This window comes from Carettochelys insculpta, chromosome 2 (assembly GCF_033958435.1).
Source record: "Carettochelys insculpta isolate YL-2023 chromosome 2, ASM3395843v1, whole genome shotgun sequence".
Lineage (NCBI taxonomy): Eukaryota > Metazoa > Chordata > Testudines > Carettochelyidae > Carettochelys > Carettochelys insculpta.
In genome coordinates, this window is record NC_134138.1 from 89,403,296 (window position 1) to 89,424,410 (window position 21,115).

Consider the following 21,115-nt stretch of genomic DNA (forward strand, 5'->3'; position numbering starts at 1 on the left):
CAGTTTAGGACATAACGTCAAGGAGAATACAATTCTCAGGTGAAATTTCAGGGGAAGTTTAAGAAGGCAGAATTTATGCATCCAAAGTGGAATCTGACCAGGATTAATGCCTACTCTTGCTAAATATACCACAGAATCCACTCCCAGTTTACTATTGTGCAAAAGGCATTAAACGCTTTGTGTACATGAATTCATTTACTGAAATGGTTGCCTTTTAAGCGGCCCCGAAACAGATTCCTGACCACATTAAAGTTATATGTGGTATGCTGGCATTCAAGAGCATGCAGTGCTAGAGTGGTTTTCTTTCACAGTGTAATGCTGCTTGATAATCAAATGTCTCTGACAGGTAAATACGTCTCTCTTGTATTAAAGAGTTATTACGTTTTGTGTACAGTACATTCTCTTGGCCCGTCATTAACATACTTTAAATATTCTCAGAGGTGACAGGCAGGCTGCGTGCCAATGACATCTGAAGACTAGCAAGCTGCATATTTTCTATGGACATATATTCTGGGTCTGCTTTTTTGTTCTTCTTGTGAATTTTAAATTTTCACCCTATATGTGCAATCAGCAGATATTCAATAGGCTCCTCCTCTCTCCTTACCATGTTGCTAGAAGGAGAGAAGTTGACTTGGCCAACTAGGCACAGGAAAAGGGTAATGCTGTGCGCATAGCAAATTTCATTGTTATTGCTAAAATCTTCTATTCAGCAGTAATGTAAACAGATGTACAATAACATTATGATAACTCAACAGAATTATGTTGAAAGACAACTTGCCTCAGCAGCTACTGTATAAGTAAAGCCAAGAGGGCTTCCTTTAGTTTGTTTCTGGGGGCAGTGTTTTCTATTGATTAAAGCAAGGCAATGAGGATCAGGGTATCTGTATTACGTTTTCAAGCTCTTTCAATGACTCACTGTGTGACCTTGGGCAGCTCACACAGGAATATTATCACTTGGGTGGGTCCCAGATGCCCTGTTTGTAGGTGGAATATGTTCCCAGTTTTGTGTCCATGGCTCAGCTGTGTACAGAAATCTGAGTAGGTGGCCTCCAACTACCTGATTTGCACCCACAATCAAAAAATCAAATGTAATTAACACTTGCATCTACAACTGAATTGCAGGTGCAAAACTTAATCTTTTGTCTTAGCTTCTCCACTTATTTTTGCCTCTGAATTGTGAAGTCCCATCCTAGCTGAACAGAAAGCAGCTGCTCCTCTTAATTATGAGCTACCGGAGACTGATGCTTTATTTCTCCAGAAGAGGGTGCTGTAAACCTCAGTAAGCTTCCTGCCTGATTTGTGTGCCTTTTTCAATACAGAATGTTACTGTGCATTGGGTGGTGGTACATCAAAACTGTCCTTTTAGAGGGATTGGGAGGTGGTGGGAGTTTGTAGGGACTATAGTTACTGAGGAATGTTCATCAAAACTGCAAGCTCACAAGCTTTCTTGCCATTTGATGAACATGTCTATATTAGATGACTTTCTGTAGCCATTAGACTTGGGAGAATAATGCAAAATATTTTGCCGTGAATATGAATGTCAATTTCTAAATTAAATTGCCGTAGCCAACCAAATTTGCCCCCTTGTGTGTTTGCTTTCGTGAACATTCAAGTAGTGCAGGTTACTGGTACAAAAACGCAAGAAAAGCAAATTTTTGGGAAAATGTCATTGTTTGCTTTGGAAGTGGTTGCATACTTATCCAAAATTCAGTTCAGGGACACACTGAAGCATGTGCCCAAATTTAAGCATGTACTTCCTAAAGTGAATGAAACCAATCTCATATGACTTTAATAACCAATCAGAATAGATCAGCACAGTCTGAATTGTTTAGAGTCCATCTGAACAATCCATACCATGCACAATTAAAGAGATATAAACAATGAATGAAGAACCTACAACTCGATCACAGATATGCAACAAGCAGAAAAGAAGTGGCTACTTTCAGTAGTTATGAATTATTCTCTCAGCTTTGGTTCTTGGGAAGGCTGCAGTGAAAAGAAAGTCTAAAAGGAAGGCTGACAGTTTCACTACTACAAACAATTCTGGAAAGTCAGGCTTAGACCTAGAGGACTGTCACATTCTCCATCAGCATCTGAGTTTGCTGTGTGGCTAATGCATAGTAAGTGATGAGGAGTCAGGGTTGTCAAGAGAGAAGGTCTGTCTATTACAAGGCAGTCTGTAGGTTTTTGAAAATTTCAATTTATTCAGTGACTTTTTTCTCACCTATAGCGGTGAGAGAAACTTTACATCCACCTACATAGACATATCACAGTTTTCTCAAATGTGTACCATTATGCTGGCTATGTGCCTGGTGAAGAGATATGGGTTCTTTATGCTCTCATCGCTTTATAGGAGCAGCTGTTAACGAGTGGGGTGAAACAGTAAATTGAGCCCATTGTGTCAGATGAGTCCAAAATAATAAAGATTCGTTGCAGAAGGAACACTAATGGGCCCTATAGTAAGAACGCCTAATACCTACCATGATAACAAAAAATTGCAATCGCTTTTTGCAGCAAACATTTGAAATTTGGCAGGGGGTTAGTTTTGCTGCTAGGGAGATGTCTTTTGCTGTCTCTGTGAAAATGTATTCAGATTTGGCTGACTTGCATGCTGTTAAAAATAAAAATACTGTACGCTGAGTAATCATTTGCGGCAGAGATGTGCATATCAATAAAAATAGTTAACTGGATCAGTTTCCCCATTTTGTAAGTTTTGCCCACAACCTTTGTTCCCAGATGCAAACATTTACCTTTAGCTGTATTAAAATGTACATTGTTTGCTTGTGCCCAGTTTACCAAGCTATTGAGATTGCTCTGTATTGGTGACCCCAATTTTTGTGTTATCTGCAAACTTTATCAAGGATGGTTTTATGTAGTCTTTTCAGTCATTGATAGAGATGTTAAACAGCATCGGACCAAAAACTGATCCACTTAGAATAGACACGCTTGACAATGATTCCCTCGTTACAGTTACACACGGAGACCTCGTAGTTAGACATTTTTTAATCCATTTAATGCGGGTGCCATGTTAGTTTTATATAATTCTAGGTTTAATCAAAATGTCATTTGGGACCAAGTCAAATGCTTTGCAAAAGTCTAAGTGTATTTCATCAACATTATTACCTTTATCAATCAAACATATAATCTAACAAAAAACTAATAAAAAATCAAGTTAGTCAGATAGGATCAAATTTTTCATATATCCATCTTGATTTGCTCAATTATATTATCTTCCAGTATCCACCACTCCATTCTCTTGCTATGGGAGTGATGTTAAACTGTTGCTGAGGCTGCTATGTCCTGTCATCTTTAGGGAAGGGGAGGAGGGCATTATAGTCCCACTGCTGAACCCAAATGACCATCCTAAGCCTCAGGTTTGTAAGGGCAAATAGTCAGCTTCAGTAAGACACTCTCCCTTTGCATGGCTGCCTGGCCAAATGACCAGAGTCAGTAAAATGGCTCTCCCAGTTAGGTCTATGGCCTAGTAACTAGGGGGAAATGGCCATGCCACTCAAGTGCGGTTGGTGGATGGCGTAGGAGCACAGCCTCCACCTCCACTGCAACAGGTCCCAATCCACAGCTCTGATAACAGTGAATGGATTTATGACTAGAGCAGCGGGGATATGTCTGAAACACGTGTCTGAATCCCACAATCATATCAATGTCTGGTTCCCCCGGACTACTTCCTACCTTGTTTTCCAGCACTGCCATCCACAGGTCTGATCTTATTGCCTCTTGGTCTTAAATGGGCAACTAGGTATCTGCCCGGGTCCCAGTGCTCCTGGCCTCCAGGCTCTGGGTCTCTGGCATCTCCTAAGAGGGAGCCTGCAATGTGCGTCCTCCTCCTTCTTTACAGGAGCGAAACATTTGTGATTACTTCTGCCTTTTCTGCTTTATTACTGATAATTCCATCTTTTAAATCTAGCAATGGACCAAAATCATCGCAGGATTATTTTTATTTCTAATACATTTTAAAATGTTCTTATTTTCCTTAAATCTACAGGTTATAGATTTCTCTTTGTGTGCTGTGGCTTTCCTTATCCATTTTCTGTAATTCCTAGTTTCTGATTTATAGTCATTAGCTCAACTTCCCTTTTATTCTGTTTGTTTTACACTGATCTGCCCCCAACCTCTACCTTCACTTCTCCCTAAATAATTTTTTAACCAGCACTTCTCAGTTACATGACTGTGCCTTTTCAGTATCTATTAAGGCATTTTTAATATAATTCCCTATAAGCATTCCTATTTTTTGATTAAAGTCTTCCTCTGATTAAACTCAGACAGAAGGGATGGAATAACTCAGATCCCAGAGACAGAGCGATGAAGCGGGTCTTTACCCACGAAAGCTTATGCTCCAAAATACCTGTTAGTCTGTAAGGTGACACAGGACTTCTTGTTGTTCTTGAAGTTAAAGACTAACATGGCTACCTCTCTGATACTTAAGACTTCTTTTGAGACTTTCCTTCAGAGGACAGCATATGCAAGCTAATGCTTTAATACTTTGCCCCAAGTTTTGGAAAATGGGCTAAACTGCATACCCTCTTTGATTTTCAGATGAAATGTGACCTTCTCTGTCTTCTGTGAAATAACAAAAGGCACATATGAAAATCACGTAGCTCAGAATTGTCCACAAGGCCAAGTTCAACAAATTAGCAGCCAGAAATTTTAATCAGATATTTAATCTTTCAACCATGTAAGTGAGATTTTGTGTTTACAGTGGCAGTAGGCCAATTTAATCTCAGAAAAGAAAGATTGCTAGCCATATCCTGGAAGCTGGGAAGCCTAAGAGAAGTGTCTCTCAGCTAATCAGGTCCATCTTATCTGCAGCTCACATGAAGGCTGACACCATTGCCACTTGCTGCTATTTCTCTAGATTGGTTTTAAGCTTTGAGAAACCAGGGCAATTGTCTCTTTGTCTTCAGCTACTTTGTTAAAATTTGCTCAGTTCATCCAAGGGTAATAAAAATACCAAAAAAAAAATATAGAGTATGAATGGTACCACAGCATGTATTTACATGTAATTCAGTCCAAGTTTGGGAGCAGCATGCACCAGTGTCTCAAAGAGAAGCACAAAAACATTGCAGAAACAAAGTAACTGTATAGTCCATATTCTGTCCCTCCATCTCCTGTGACTTACACGCATGCACACATGTATGCTCTTTCTGCCAGTAGCAGGACTAATTTGCAAAGGCCCAACGTGTAAGGACCCTCTGTGTATGTGCGTGTATGCGTGGGCACACATAAACGTGCTGCCCATATCCATGACCCCAAGAGCACAGTCCCCAAATCCCTGCTTTTGCTGAGGGCCTGCAAGTAGTATCTTTTTAGCTTTTAAAGATTGGGTGGTGCTCAGATAATACAGTAACAGTGACCATGTAAATAGTTGGCTGGCTGGAACAATTTAGAGGAGTCGGAGGTAGGGCAACTAGCTTCCCTTGGGGTTAAGTTTTCTGGCAAATGCCTATGCACAACACTTGCTGGAATTTGGTATCCAATTTGAATACCATAGCCAGCGCCCCCCAACATCCGCCAACATTCCTGTCTCTTCCCTGCCCCCTGTATGCCTCCCCTCCCCAACCCTGCCAACATTACTTTGCCATTATGGACATCTCTGCAGGGACTGAGAAGGAAAATGTCAACGGGCTGGAATGAGAGAGCTCTTCAAATAGGGTTAAGGGCAGAAGAAATTGGTACTTCCCTGGCAATGGCTCTGGCTCCCTACAACATCTCCTCCATTCAGTGATTAAAGCAGCTGCTGGTATGTAGCTTGGAAAGACTTAGAAGCTCTTCCCGGTGCTCTGTGGCTGGCTGGGATCTTTTGAGGTCCCTTCCCATGAAGGGCTTCAGAACTGCAGAACCAGGAAGCTACCACTGGTTCTGCAGCTGGTGTCAACAGCATCTACTTTCTGAAGAATGACATAGGAGAGAACGGTAATGAAAATTCCATCACTTAAAAATTAAATTAAGAAAAATTTGGTTCATGGCAGTAAGCAACCCTTCAGGTTTGCAACAGAGAGTGTCATTTTTGGTAGGTGGGAAGGGGCAGGGTAAGAAAAGAGTAACCACACTTCAGTTGCAGCTGGTGAGCCGCTTATTATCGGAATCTGGAGGTACAAATGTTCTTATAGTATTTATCCCAGCAAAGTAATTGCATATACTATTTTTATTCTCATTATAGAATTAGAGATGTTCTCATACCAGAGCACTGGCTTTAAAACTTCCTGACCATCAGGAAAGTGTGGTTCTTGCCAAGATCCAATTGCTTTGGTTTGGTCCCTTTCTAAAATTTGCTCAAAGTGTAAATCTGAACATCCTTCAACTTTGGGAAATCTTGGATTGTGATTTCAATTTTGATCTGAACTTTGTGACTTGGGCCTCATCTCTTGAACAAATAGCTACTTATTAAAACTACCTGTATGCAAGTACTGCCTACTTGACACAAATACATAAATACATTTACAACTAAAGATTTAGTGGTAGCCAGTCTATATTTTTAAGAATGAGATGCCAGTTTAAAACAATGCTGTATCTCTGGGAGGTGAGCTCAGAAATCATGACTTAGCCCTGATGGTGCCGTGGACAGTTTTTTTTAATTGTCCACATAACAAGTAGGTACCAGGAAGTGTGTTTAAAATACCAACACTCAATGTAACTGTGGAGATTGGATGCCAGCGTGCTTTGTGGCTGGGTCTTTATGGCCACTCTCAATGGCTATGTCTAGATTACAGGGATTTGCAACAGAAGTTTTTGTTGTACAATATCTACTGACACAACTTCTGTTGACAGATTGAGGCCAAATTACCAAGTGGATCACAAGAGTGATCCGCTCTGTTGGCACAGAGTAGTTGGACTGCCTGGCTACTCTCTCGACAAAACAACCAACCAGAAGCACAGCAGACAGGTCTTCCTGGTGTCTTGGAAGCCCTGTCTGTTGCCAAAGCACTCTCGGGAACATCCAGATTGGGTTTCTGTCAACAGATCTCTGTCAACAAGGGTGTTATTCCTTGTCGGCTGTGTCTACATTAGAGGGTTTTGTTGACAAAATTAGTGTTTTGTTGACAAAACCTAGGGAGCGTCCAGATTGCCAAGGGATTCTCTTGACAGTAAATCGATGGAACGCAGCACTTTTGTTGATAGTTTTATCCCACTCCCCAAGATATATTACACCTATGTTAAGAGAAATATTTCAGTAGAAAGCTGGTCTGGATGTTCTGGGCGGGGGCTGTCCCTTGACAGACAGGGCTTCTGGGACACCGGGCAGCCCTGGCTGCTGTGCTTCCAGTTGGCCGATGTACCGATAGAACGTCCAGGCAGTCCAGCCACTATCTGTTGACAGAGTGGATCGGTCTTGTGATCCGCTTGGCGATTTGGCCGTGATCTGTTGACAGAAGTTTTGTTGGAAGATATCTTCTGGCGAAAACTTCTGTTGAGAAATCTCTGTAATCTAGACATATCCATTAGGAGTGGGGTACAGCTGTCAACAAAAGTGCTGTGTTCTGTCGACTTACTGTCGACAGAATGCCTTTGGGATCTGGACATTATATGGGTTCTGTTGGCAAAACAGCTGTTTTGCAGACGAAGTCCTCCAGTGTAGACATAACCTATCTGTATTAGGGTTTGATACTGCTACACAACACTGTGTGTCCCAGACATTTTCCACACAAAATTAATAGCAATTGTAAAGTCTGTAGTGGATTGTGGGGCATCTCTGGCTCTTCCGCCTCCCTCAGATGTACCACTGCATGAGGGATTGTTACATTTTTGGAAGGTTCTCTATACAACTCCAATCTTGCTGCTCTGACACAACTTGTGATTTCTGTGTAATGCACAGTCTACACTCCCCTCCCCCAAATGCAAATGTTTCCTATGTTTGTAATTGCTCAAATTTAAATGCATTTGTTGTTCACAGGACTAAGATTAATGTCATAACAGGTCTGTGAACATTCCTTACTTTACCTTGACAGCAGAACAACAGTGGTGACAAAAAACAGGTTAAGACATAATGGACTTCTCATTTGCAAGGAATTACCTAACAGTGCTTACAAAGATATCAGCCTTGTTATTCAATCAGTACATAATCTAATTAATTGTTATTATTATCTGGGTCCTTATATTTCATTCTAGAACAGTGAGAAGCATGGCCTCTGAGTAAACCCATATAAGCCCATGCACTGTATATATAACTAGCCATGCACTGAGAACAAAGAGACAGAGAATTTTAATTATGGGAATATCATAGGTCAAACAGAATGTTGGCTTGCCCAACCCAGTAGTTGATGGGAAGCTAAAAGATGATTACTTCATTTGCATACAGCAATGTCATTGGTAAAAATTAGAGATGTTCCAAAAGCACAAATTGAGATCTAGTTTTCAAAGGCCTTGAAATCTAAATCTAGAATTTTGGTTCCATGCGCTACATCAGCGTTTCCCAAACTGCGTTCTGTGGAACACGGTGTGACCAGGTGTCCTGTGAAAAAATGTCAATGCAAGCAATATTTTTCATTCTAAAATATTAAATAAGAATTTATGTGTGTATCAAAAATACCAAGGTATGTGAATAGTGTTTAGATTGTAGGTATATTAATATTTATAATGCATTGATAATAATATAGTTGTTGTTATGCCACTTGTGCCAAAACAGAGATGCAAAAACCCTCTTCCCATTAAAAAAACCTGTCAAATGTTACTTATTTTTATTTTCCAGTAGTCTTCTGTACAAACAACACATTTATAAAAACACAATTTGAAATATTTTTACATACCTAATTAATTTTGCATTTCTTTCTCATTTTTAAGCCTAAAGGAAGGATAGTCCTTTTTTGAACAATATTGCCCATCTATTTTTGTACAAAAGAACATTAGCTGTGCTTCTTTCAGCTTTTATAATGATGTTTTCTTTTGGGTTTATACTTAATTTTTAATTTTTATACTTAATTATAGGGTTGCTAACCTTCCTCCTATCAGAAGGATATTAGTTGTTCATTCAGATGATTTTCTCTTGTCATTTTTTGTTTCTTGTAAAATAAAAAGAATCTAAAAATTAACGCTTTTAAATCAACTTTTGAGCATTACATGTGGCAATTTTTCAGTATGAAACCCTCCCCCGACCAGCATGTATGTGTTCCGTCAATATATTCCAAGTCCAGAAGTGTTCCGCGGGCAAACTAGTTTGGGGAACGCTGCACTACATAATCAAGAGCCAGCTTTCTGAGACACAGGGACAGAGCCGGCTCATCCATAACGTGGTTCCAGGCGGCCGCCCCAGGATCTGCGCTTTTGTGGGGCTCTGTGGTAGCCACCTCAGTCGTCTTATGGACGAGTCCCAAGGTGGCCCACGGGATCGCTTGGGGGCCTGGCGTGGGGCGGCAGCAAGGGTCGAGCCTCCCCTATACTCACCACGGCAGTGGCTGCCACAGTGTTCTGGCAGCCTGCTTGCATCTGACCTACCCCCGTCTTTTCCCAGCCCGCTGCACTCAGCTTCACCCAGGCAGAGGGAAGCAGCACATCCCATCCTCAGGACACTCCACTTCCTCCCACCATGGTGAAGGGGGGTGCAGCAGGCTGGGAGAGGGTGACAGGGTGAAGTGGGACAGACAGCTGGGCCACTGTGGTTCCTGCCAGTGCAGTGAGTGCAGGAGGCGGGGCAATCCCTGCTGCTGCCCTGTGCCAGGCCCTCAGTAACTCCCCCTCCCCCCCCCGCCCCCAGCTGCCATTGCTTGGGGGAGGTGGCGAGGCAGGGGCAGGATGGGGACAGGGCCTGCAGGCCAGGGTTGCCCTGGGCTCCATGCCTAGGGCATTGTGTGTTTGTTTGGGCGGGGGGAGGGGGGTTACTCTAGGCTATGCGCCCCTAGGGATGGCCCTGTATATGGAGCTTTTTAAACTGTGACACCTGTCTGTGATTAGTGCACATTTATGATCTAGAACATTCTGCCTGGTCTTTAAAGTGCTACTTGACTGCTTTTTGTTTTGATTCTGCCTAGCAGTTTCCAAAAGATTTCTCAGTTGGAAAGAGCTGCAGCTAAGTTAGAAACTGACCCAAAGAATAAATGGGACCAGATACAGTTCGTAAACAAGGACCTTGTTCATTGTGCTACCTTGAGTCACTTTCCTCATCATTCTGTTACTTGCTGTTTTCACCCAGTGAAGTCACTGGAATTAGTTTAAAAGATCTGATCAGTTTGTTCGGATTTGAGGACATGACGTGCATTTCATCTGTGAGATTTTTTGCTCAGTCCACGTACGTTCACAAATTACATATAAGTCTGCCCACTCCCTATTCTGCTTGTGTGAGTTTAGGGAACAGATGTTAAAAAAAAATTAACATGAAACAGGATAGGCCCCAAGCAAGGGCTGGGTCCAAAACCCAGGACAAGATATTTCTCAATAATTCCATCAGACTCTGTTTCCTTCTATCTATCTGTCTGTCTTGCATTTCTATCTAAATGATAGGAATATCCACAGTTACGTTCCAGTTGGAGGAATGAGTGCTGGCCTGGCACCCGGAGGCCTGGGGGGTCCTTTATGCGGACTTTTGATTGCATCACTGGGACCCTGGAGAGGATCACACACCGGCTGCCACCCCGCCATTGCTCCAGCTGCTGTCCCTGCCAGCTGCCCCCCTGCCCCCCTGCACTGGAGCCTGCTGAAGGGGACCGCAAGGCTCTGGAGCTGGCCCAGCCATATTTGCCAGTCCTCCCAACCTCCACCCAACCTTGATGGGGACTCCGAACCAAGCATGGGTCATGTCCCTCCACACCATACGAGGGGCTGAGGCCAGGGACTGGGCCACTTAGGCCCCCCTACTGTACATAGTTTCCCCTCACCTGTTGTAAATAGTTGTGTCCCACACCCCCTTTAAGTAGCTGTCCCCACATGTACATAGTTCCCCCATGGGTGTTTGTTTCCGTAAATAATTGGTCTACAGCTTTGGGTTCTTAAATCTTATTTTCAGGTTTATTTTTCAAAACGTGTGTTGTGTGCTCTTTAGGGGCTCAGTGTGTGGGTGGTGGGGGGGCAGTGTGAGAGCAGTCTGTTGGGGTGGCTATGACGGCGCTCACCCCACAGCCTGGTCAAAATTGGCATGCAGGGCCTCCCAGACCTGGATCCCCTCATGGTGGGCCTGGTGGCTCGGGGCTGCGGCTGGCTGTGGGTAGGCCATGGTGGCCTCCACAGCCCACCCCTGCATGAAAGCCTCCCCCTTGCTCTTCACCAGGTTGTAGAACTTGCATCATGCACCCACAACCTGGGGGATGTTGGAGAGACCCACGTCCAGGCTAGTGAGGAGGCAATGCCAGCAGCCTTTGAGATGGCCGAAAGTGCTTGACCACCTGGTGCGCATGGTTCAGGTGGGTGTTGAACCCCTCCTGTCTGTCATTGAGGTGGCCTGTGTAGAGGCTCATAAGCTGGGGCTGGAGGGGGTAGACCGCATCTGCCATGAGGCAGAGGGGTACAGTGGTGTCCCCCAGAGGGATCTCCCTCTGGGGAATGTAGGTCCCCACTTCCAGCTGATGGCACAGGCCCGAGTTCCTAAAGATGCAGACATCGTGGGTGCTGCCATGCCAGCCAGCATATACGTCCTGAAAGCAGCCCCCAGCTGTCCACAGTGGCCTGGAAGACCACCGAGTGTTAGCCCTTCCTGTTCATGAAGCATCCTCTGCTGTGGTCCATGGCACGGATGGGGATGTGGGTCCCATCCATTGCCCTGAAGCAGTTGAGGAATCCCATGTCATCAAACCCTGTGATAGCCGCATCCAGGTCGCCGAGCCGCATGAGCCTGTGGAGCAGCAGGGCATTCAGCGTTTGGACCACCTGTGGGGGGAAGACATGGGCACCCATGAGGCTATGCAGGGTGTGCCCGGCCCCTCCTCAGGTTCCCCCCTCCCCTGGCCCCCCAGGGTCCCCACCTGGGTTTCCCCCTTCCCCGGCTTCCTGCTCCTGGGGTCCGCTCCTGGGGTCCTCCGGCCCCTCTGCTGCCCGGGGTCCCCTCCTGGGCCTCCTTACCTCCATGACGACGGTCCCAATAGTGACCTTGCCCACACCGAACTGCTGTCCTACGGATAGGTAGCTGTCTGGAGTGGACAGCTTCCAGGCAGTGATGCTGACCCATTTCTCGATGGTGAGGGCACGCTGCATATGGGTGTCGTGGTGCCTCAGGGCAGGTGTGAGCCACTGGCAGAGCTCAAGGAATGTCTGCTGGCTCATCCAGAAATTCCGAAGCCAGTGGTCATCGTCCCACTGCTCCAGGACCAGGTGCTCCCACCACTCCGTGCTGGTGGGATATCTCCATAGCCAGTGGAGCACCTGGCAGTGGGGACTGGGGGGGCCTATGATGGTCTGGGGTGGCCCCTTCATCCCCCGAGGGGGGCTCGCCTTCAAGGAGTTGCTGGGCGGCATCCTGTGCAGCACCAAGCAGGGTAACCCCTGCCTCAGTGACAGCCCTGAGGGCGTCTGGGCAGGAGGGATGCAAGAGCAAGATGAGGGTTGGGGTCTGAGCAGGAGGAGGGGTTCAGAAGTGGGCTGGGATGTGGGGTCTGATAGGAGAAGGAGTGCAGGAGTGGGTTGGGGGTTTGGAGTCTGGGTGAGAGGGGGTGCAGGAGCTCCCCTCCCACTCCTCCAATGGGCTCTCCTCTCCTCCCACTCCCCAAGAGGCTCCCCTTACCTTAACCAGTGGCTGCCGGAGTCCCTGCTGCAGCCATCACAGGTAGGGAGGGGCTCCTGCTTTCTTCCCACTGCCTGCCATCTGGGGTGGCTCTGGGCAGCAAGCGCTCAAGCAAAGAAGGTCGCCTGCCTTTCCCAGCTGCCGCCTGGGTGGCAAGAGCTTGAGCCGCTGCCACCTGGTTGCCCCTTGCCCAGTGGGAAGCACAGAAGCAGCTCTAGCACTTATGGTGCTGCTGCCCACTCCCTCCAGCCACCTAACCTGTATGGGGGCTCCTCACCTGCTTGTGTGCAGGACAAGGATCTGGAAGTGTCCATGCTGCAGGTGAGTGGGCTGGAGGTGAGGTGGGCTGGGGTCAGATTCAATGGAACCACCTTGGTCCCTCAACAGTCCAGATCAAAGTGTTGGGGGGCATGGATCCAGCTGGCAGGCTGGGGGTTCTCCACCCCGGGTTTACAGGACCTTAGTTTAAATTTTGCTTTTAAAATATTTTGTTAATGTGTTGCTGAAGATTATAAAAAGACATCTCTAAAAAAATCCTCTCCCCCTGCCCTGGGTTGCCAGCAGGCATAGGGGCATCAGTTTAATAGTACTGTGTAAGGTCCCATTAATCCTAAGGACAGACCTTCTGCTGTCACAGGGCACATCCATATTTACCGGAAGATCAATGCGCTGGCACTCAGTCTTCCTGGGTTCAATTTAACACACCTACTGGGGTAGCACTACATTGAAAGATCGTGGCATTGCCGTCAGCCCTGGTGCTCCTTGTAGTCACTGCGGGGATGGAGGCAAATTGATTTAAGATACATCAGCATCAGCAAGGCAATTCTGTAGTGTAGAGCTGGCCTCAGTGTCACCCCTTTGACTGTTTCTCTGTGACTAATAACATCTTTTCACTGCTGCTACAAAAAGCAGCAGCAGCTCTAAAGATGTTATAAGATTTTTTTTTTTGAGAATAAACCGGATTCTGGACCCAAGCAATTGTCCTTTGAGGATTACGTCACCTTCTGGTGTTTCGCCCATCAAAATATAGCCTGCTTCAAAGAAATGACACAGTCTCCAGGATGGCAAACAGCAGCAGTGGGAGGCAGTTCTTGGATTTCTGACTGTTTCATGGGACACAACCTTACCTCATAGAGATTTAAGTTTACCAGAAGTCCTTGGGATTTTCCTGATACCCCGTAGATAATATCAGGGCTTGACAATGTCTTTCTAAGGAGGATTTCTACTACAAGCTGCCTTTTGAGAAGTTCACAATTTTTTTTCTAAGACTGCAACTTGCCATAAAAGTACTTGGGACAGAAATATTAGTTTCTTTTTACGTTAAATGGCACATGATACATATTTTCCGCTCATTTCAGATGCTTTATTAGTCACTGATTCTGTGTAAAACCCAGTGTCTTATTAAAGCAAAACAATAACAACAAGTCACCACCCCCAATATTAGGTCAGATTCTCAGGTGATGTAAATCAGCATATATCAGTTCAATTAAATGAGCTACATTTGTTTGGTCAGAATTTTCCAGATCTGAGGAAGAGGGTCTGTCTCACATAAGAACATAAGAACATAAGAATGGCCATACTGGGTCAGACCAAAGGTCCATCAAGCCCAGCATCCCATCTGCCGACGGTGGCCAATGCCAGGTGCCCCAGAGAAGGAGAACAGAAGACAAGTGATTTATCTCCTGCCATCCATCTCCTGCCCTTGTTATGAAGGCTAGGGCACCATACTTTATCCCTGGCTAATAGCCATTTATGGACCTGACCTGCAAAAATTTATCAAGCTCTTTTTTAAACCCTAATAGAGTCCTGGCCTTCACAGCCTCCTCGGGCAAGGAGTTCCACAGGTTGACTGTGCGCTGTGTGAAGAAAAATTTCCTTTTATTAGTTTTGAACCTACTACCCATCAATTTCATTTGGTGTCCCCTAGTTCTTGTATTATGGGAAAAGGTAAATAATTTTATATACCTCTATCATATCGCCCCTCAATCGCCTCTTTTCCAAACTGAAAAGTCCCAGTCTCTCTAGCCTCTCCCCATATGGGACCCTTTCCAAGCCCCTAATCATCTTAGTCGCCCTTTTCTGAACCTTTTCTAATGCCAATATATCTTTTTTGAGGTGAGGAGACCACATCTGCACGCAGTACTCGAGATGTGGGCGTACCATAGTTTTATATAGGGGAAGTATGATATCTTTTGTCTTATTATCGATCCCTTTTTTAATAATTCCTAACATCCTATTTGCCTTACTAACTGCCGCTGCACACTGCGTGGATGTCTTCAGAGAACTATCCACTATAACTCCAAGATCCCTTTCCTGATCTGTCGTAGCTAAATTTGACCCCATCATGTAGTACGTGTAATTTGGGTTATTTTTTCCAACATGCATTACCTTACACTTACCCACATTAAATTTCATTTGCCATTTTGCTGCCCAATCACTCAGTTTGCTGAGATCTTTTTGTAGTTCTTCACAATCCCTTTTGCTTTTGACTGTCCTGAACAACTTGGTGTCATCTGCAAACTTTGCCACCTCACTGCTTACCTCATTTTCTAGATCATTGATGAACAAGTTGAACAGGATCGGTCCCAGGACTGAGCCCTGGGGAACACCACTAGTTACCCCCCTCCATTGTGAAAATTTACCATTTATTCCAACCCTTTGTTTTCGGTCTTTTAACCAATTCCCGATCCATGAAAGGACCTTTCCTCCTATCCCATGACCACCTAATTTACATAAAAGCCTTTGGTGTGGGACCGTGTCAAAGGCTTTCTGGAAATCTAGGTATATTATGTCCACTGGGTGCCCCTTGTCCGCATGTTTATTAACCCCTTCAAAGAATTCTAATAGATTAGACAGACACGACTTCCCTCTGCAGAAACCATGCTGACTTTTGCCCAACAATTCGTGCTCTTCTATGTGCCTTGCAATTTTACTCTTTACTAGTGTTTCTACTAATTTACCTGGTACTGATGTTAAACTTATCGGTCTATAATTGCCAGGATCTCCTCTAGAGCCTTTTTTAAATATTGGTGTTATATTGGCCGTCTTCCAGAAAGCTCATCACCTAGTAAATTATTTTGTTAGTCTTTAAAGTGCCACATGACTGCTTGTTTGTTTAGTTTATGCCAGAAGAGGATCTGGTTTTCATGCTTTTTAAAAAGTGTTTAGCACAATCCGCTGGTCGAGGTAGGTACAAATAGCAACATGTTGCAGCAGTGAATCAAAAAAGCTGAATCAAGCATTCCTTTCTTTTTTTAATTCTTGAATGTTCAGCCTCCTCACTGCTTTCCTTTCTGAGTTAGTCTGTATCTTTAAAAACAGCAAGAAGTCCTTGGCACCTTGTAGACTTACAGATACTTTGGCGCATAAGCTTTCGTGGGCAAAGGCCCACTTCATCAGATGTATGAGTGGGGAGTTCTGGAGGAGGATTTAAATATATGGGCTTATGAAGAAGAGGGAGTCCCAGTTGAGGGAGTCCCAGTCAAGGGAAGGGCCAGAGATGACTGAACTCACCTTGTCAACTCTGGCCCTCCTCTTGACTGGGACTCCCTCCTTTTCATAAGCCCATATATTTAAACCCTCCTCTGGAACCCCTACTCATGCATCTGATGAAGCGGGTCTTTGCCCATGAAAGCTTATGCTCCAAAAATATCTGTTAGTCTATAAGGTGCCACAGGACTTCTTAAGGTTTAAAATAGGAGACTCTCTTTTGCCTGGCAGTCCTATTCTTCACTGGAAATCTTCTCTGGTAAAGAGTGAGAAGAACTGCACTTCCTTTAAAAATCTTGTGGCATTCTACCTTGTGAATAACCTGATCAGGGCATATTCCTGACTCATTTAAGCATCTCATTAATTGCAAATCATTCACACCTAATATATTTTAAGGTCAGAAGGGATCATCATAGTGAGTCAGTCTGACCTCCTGAACATTGCAGGCCACAAACCCAGTCCACCCACTCTTGCAATAGACCATGACCTCTGCAGAGTTACTGAACTCCTCAAATCATAATTTAAATTTTCAATTTACAGAGACTCTTCCATTTACACTAGTTTAAATCTACAAGTGATTCATGCCCCATGATGCAGAGAAATTCAAAGCCCCCCCCCAGCATCTCCACCAATTAGATGTGAGGGAAAATTCCTTCCTTCCTCCAAATATAGTAGTCAGTTAGGCACTTGGCATGTGGGTGTGATGTACCAGCCTGATACCCTGGGAAAGAATTCTCTGTAATAACTTAGAGTCTTCCCCATTTAGTGTATCATCACCAGCTGTAGGAGATATTTGCTACAAGCAATCACAGATCGGCTGCATGCTATTGTAGGCAAGCATCCACTGCATAAATTTATCGAGCTTAGTCTTCAAGCCAGTCAAGTTTTTTGGCTCCACTCCTCCTCTTGGGAGGCTGCTCCAGAATGTCACTCCTATGATGGTTAGCAACTTTTATCTAATTTTAAATCAAGACGTTGTTGGCTGGTTTATGTCCTAATGGAAAAGTTTGCTGGTGTAATACCATTCTGCTAGCCTTGTGCAGTCCCCTCTTTAGTCTTACTTTGTATATTTAAACTACTCAGGTGACCCTAGAAACATGCCTTCTGGATGTCTTGGGATGAGTAAATTTAAATACGTTAATGGGAGACTGTTTGCTATTTCAGTACATCTTGTCTTTATTAGCAACATTTATTTGCATTGAGTTGTGTGAGACACTGTGTTGTATGCGTATGCTCATTGTCCATGATTGGAGAACGATTGTTGGTTTAAGTCTAAAGGTGTTGTTTGACATTTAGTGAGAAAACAGAGTCATTCTCACAGCCTCTTGCACTATTGATATACAGAGAAGACTAATTAAGTGACTGTTACCCAGAGTCATCTTGAACTTACTCAGCCAGTTCTTTGGCATGTGCATGTGTTTTCTAGAGGTAAATTTTGTTCGGTTTTGAGTAGCTCATTTCCCTCCATTAGTATTCTGGCCAGAATTGTTCATTATGTTTACCCCCTGCTCATCTATAAATCTAACAAAACTTGCTTTAAACACAGTAAGACAGGAAAATGAAAGATACAATACAAGTCTTTAAAGTCCTGTGTCGCAGGACTTCTTGTTGTTTTTGCGGATACAGACTAACACGGCTACCCCTCTGATACTCGTTACAAGTCTTTAGCATCCAGATGGTCCTCAGTAGAAATACTGATAGAATAAAAGCTCTTCATGTGCAGAGAAATCAATTTTTTCACTCGCCTAGACAAGGTGCAGAAGTTTAGCTTGATTTTACAATGTCACCATCTTCACTGTAAATACCATCTCCTTGATGTTTGTGGGGAGGAGTCAGTGGCAGGCAGACTTTGAGTCTCCAAGTGAAGCGTGGACATTTATGAAAAGATTTCTGGTGGGATGAGCACCAGAGGTTACTCCTGGGATGCACAGCAATGCCAAGTAAAGGTGAAGGAATTCCGGCAGGCTTATTATAAAGTACAGCAAGCCAGTGCGAGTCATCTCCAAAGATGTGCCAGTATTATGAACAGCTGGACGCGATTTTTGGGAGGGACCCAACCACGTTGCCTATTCTTAATTTGGATTCTTCAGGAAGACTTTTTCCAGAGTCTGAGGTGAGTTGAGAGGAGCTGAGCCTAGAGAGGGAGCGGAGAAAGAGGGCAATGGGTAGGAGGATGGGAGTAACAAGCAGGGGCCCAAGAAAGCTGTTACCAACAGCCCAGAGTTCTTCACCCTCGATCTCAAGCCAGTCCTCTCTGTGACGATCCCTGAAACACCGGGGCCCAGATGCTCTGGTATTGTTTTCAAGAATGCTACAAGGGGATTGCAGCTGGGTCCATGGCGCTATGCCCCTCAGAACAGCATGTTAATATTTTTGGGGATAGAGCACTCCTCCTTTTTGGAGAGCTCCAGGAAGGTCTCATCCAGGTAGTCCTGTATTTTTTTCACAAGGTTTTTGGGCAGGCCTGACTTATTGTGGCTTCCACAGTAGCACACCTTTCCATGGCAGACAACCAGATAGTGATCTGGTATCATGGTGCCACACAGCATTTTGGCAAATTTTCCAGGCTTGTGCTCACACAGAATGATCGTCTTTTCTTTTTTACTATCTGTTATTCTTAGGAGGGTGATGTCTTCTTTTGCAACCTAAAGAAGCATGGGAATTTGGATTAGATTTCTTTGCAATGCTCCCTGCCCTTCTACATTTCCTGGGACCATAGTGCCACACCACGTGGCCTGTGGGCATTCTGTTTCCCCACCTCCACGTGGCGGGCAGGCTCCCCCGGCCTTCTCTCTGCCCACCGCACTGCTGGTGTGAGTGGGAGCCACCGAGAAACGATTTTCCCCTGTGCTTCAGGGTGGTGGCCAGCAAATCACAAAGTTCTATAAAAGTGGAGTTGCACATGCAGAAGTTATGCACCCACTGCTGGTGGTCCCAGGACTCCAAAATGACGTGGTCCCACCAGTGTGTGCTGGTTTCATGAGTCCAAAACTGCCATTGCACTGTCAGCAGTACATCCAGGGCAGTCAGCATTTCTAAGTTCCTGGTCTGCAGTTGAGCGATTTCCTCTCCAACATCTGCATCATTGTCCTCAACCATCATCTCAGCCCACTGCCTTTGTTGTTGAAAGATAAACTGTATGACATTCCGGGAAATTGCCCTAATGATCTGTGCAATGATGAAGCAGTCGAGGATCCATGCTTGCACTAGCACTGCGCTGTGGGTTAGTGAGTGCTCTGAATTCTAGGAGAGTGTTTTGCATTCTGGAATAATGATATCGAACACCCACAAGCAACTGTGGCAATTTTTCCCCCCACAACCCAGTGCTACAAAACCCCCAGAATGCAGCAGTGCCAAGGCACTGTGGGATAGGTACCCACAATGCACTGCTCATACAGTCAAACTTGGATAAGGCAATGGAGATGCGGTAAGTCGACATGGAGGGACGGTAAGTCGACTTCCTGGAACATTAACTTCGAGTTTCTAAGATCGAGGTTAAAAGTTGAATTTATCAATCATCAACTTTATTTTGTAGTGTAGACCTAGCCTATGTTAGTGTCTTTAGAACAAAATGTAGTTTTCATGAGGCAAGTGCTAAGATTTCAAATCTTACTGTGGAGAGGGCTTGATTCAATGCCATAAGCAGAACATGAAATATAATAGATTTCTATAAATCTGCAGTAGATTTTCACTAATAGATCAAACTTAGTGAAGTTGTCAGGTTAGCAAGCTTCACAACTTTTGTGTCAAACATTAGGGGCTTCACCAAATTAAAGTGAGTTTTGCAACCTCTTTCTCCATGCCCAGTAGTCAACCCATGTTTCTCTTCATGGAAATTCAATTAAAGACATGTTATTCAACCCATGTTTCACAGGTATGGATGAAAACAACAAAAGATAACTTTGTTTGCAGCTTGTTTTGTGCAATAAATACCACCAGATCAGACATCTTATAACTGGGAGTGCTTCCAGGATACACCACAAAAGAATGTGCTACCCACAGAAAATACTGAAAATGCATTAAATTAAGAATTTACAGCCATAGAAATCACCCATCCCCAGTTAAATAATACAAGTAATTATGCTACAATAGGAATAGTATTTGTTACCAGCCATGGTCCTGCCATTACCTAATTATTTTAAATGAACGCATTTTTACTGATCCAGTTCTTTGTGGTCATACCTAGAAAAGGCCCCTGGTATTTGTCAGAGAAGTTCCTAATTGATTCCTCTGTACTTTGTATGTTTATTGTTAATCTATCTTGCTAAGAACTGAGGGCTAATGCATTTGTTTAACCTATGAGAGAATTTTATTCCCATGAAAAAATGTGAGGAAAACTATCCTGGTTGAATGCTAATTAAGATTCCTACTTGCCCCATAAACAAAGTCATCAAGGAAAATGAAAGAAAAATTAATACTTGGCCAGGGGAAGGAGGACACAGTCTCTGGAAAGAATTCAAGAGAAGCTTTGATCTGTGTGATTAAGCACTTGTTGAACTTTTCTGCTGCAAAAGTTTGGAAGCAGAGGATTGACAGCTCCTTGGATCAAAGTTAATTATTACTTTACATATTCAATGGGATCTTGAGAGGGGAGAAAATCAAGCTGCTTTAACCATCTGAGGATGATGACATAAATTGCAATGTATTGACTACAGACAGGGCCAGATTCAGGCATAAGCACTATAGACATGTGCCCAGGGCCCTAGCCCATGGAATTATCTGACCAGAGTAGAATATAATCTTTTATTTTAAAAAATATCATGCTCCTAGTCTTCCTGGATTGAAAGAAAATATTACCCAAATAGAAGCATTGCAATGATGTCAGTAGCTCAGCAGTAGAGCACATACTTTGTATGTATGAGGTCCTGGGTTCAATCTTCAGTACCTTGACATGCATTTGTGCCCCCAGCCACGGACCACCCTCCACCCAATAGCTCAATGATTAGAGCACTTGCCTTGCAAATCAGG

The 21,115-nt window shown here is 44.2% G+C and overlaps 1 long non-coding RNA gene across 1 annotated transcript in view; it reads right to left on the reverse strand.

The window, feature by feature from the left end:
- Positions 1 to 16,332: 16,332 nt before the first annotated feature.
- LOC142009372 (uncharacterized) overlaps positions 16,333 to 21,115 on the reverse strand; it is a 34,532-nt gene continuing 29,749 nt past the window's right edge. The window contains exon 3 of the long non-coding RNA XR_012644445.1: positions 16,333 to 18,281. This is a non-coding gene — a long non-coding RNA (uncharacterized LOC142009372). The remainder of the gene's footprint in view (positions 18,282 to 21,115) is intronic.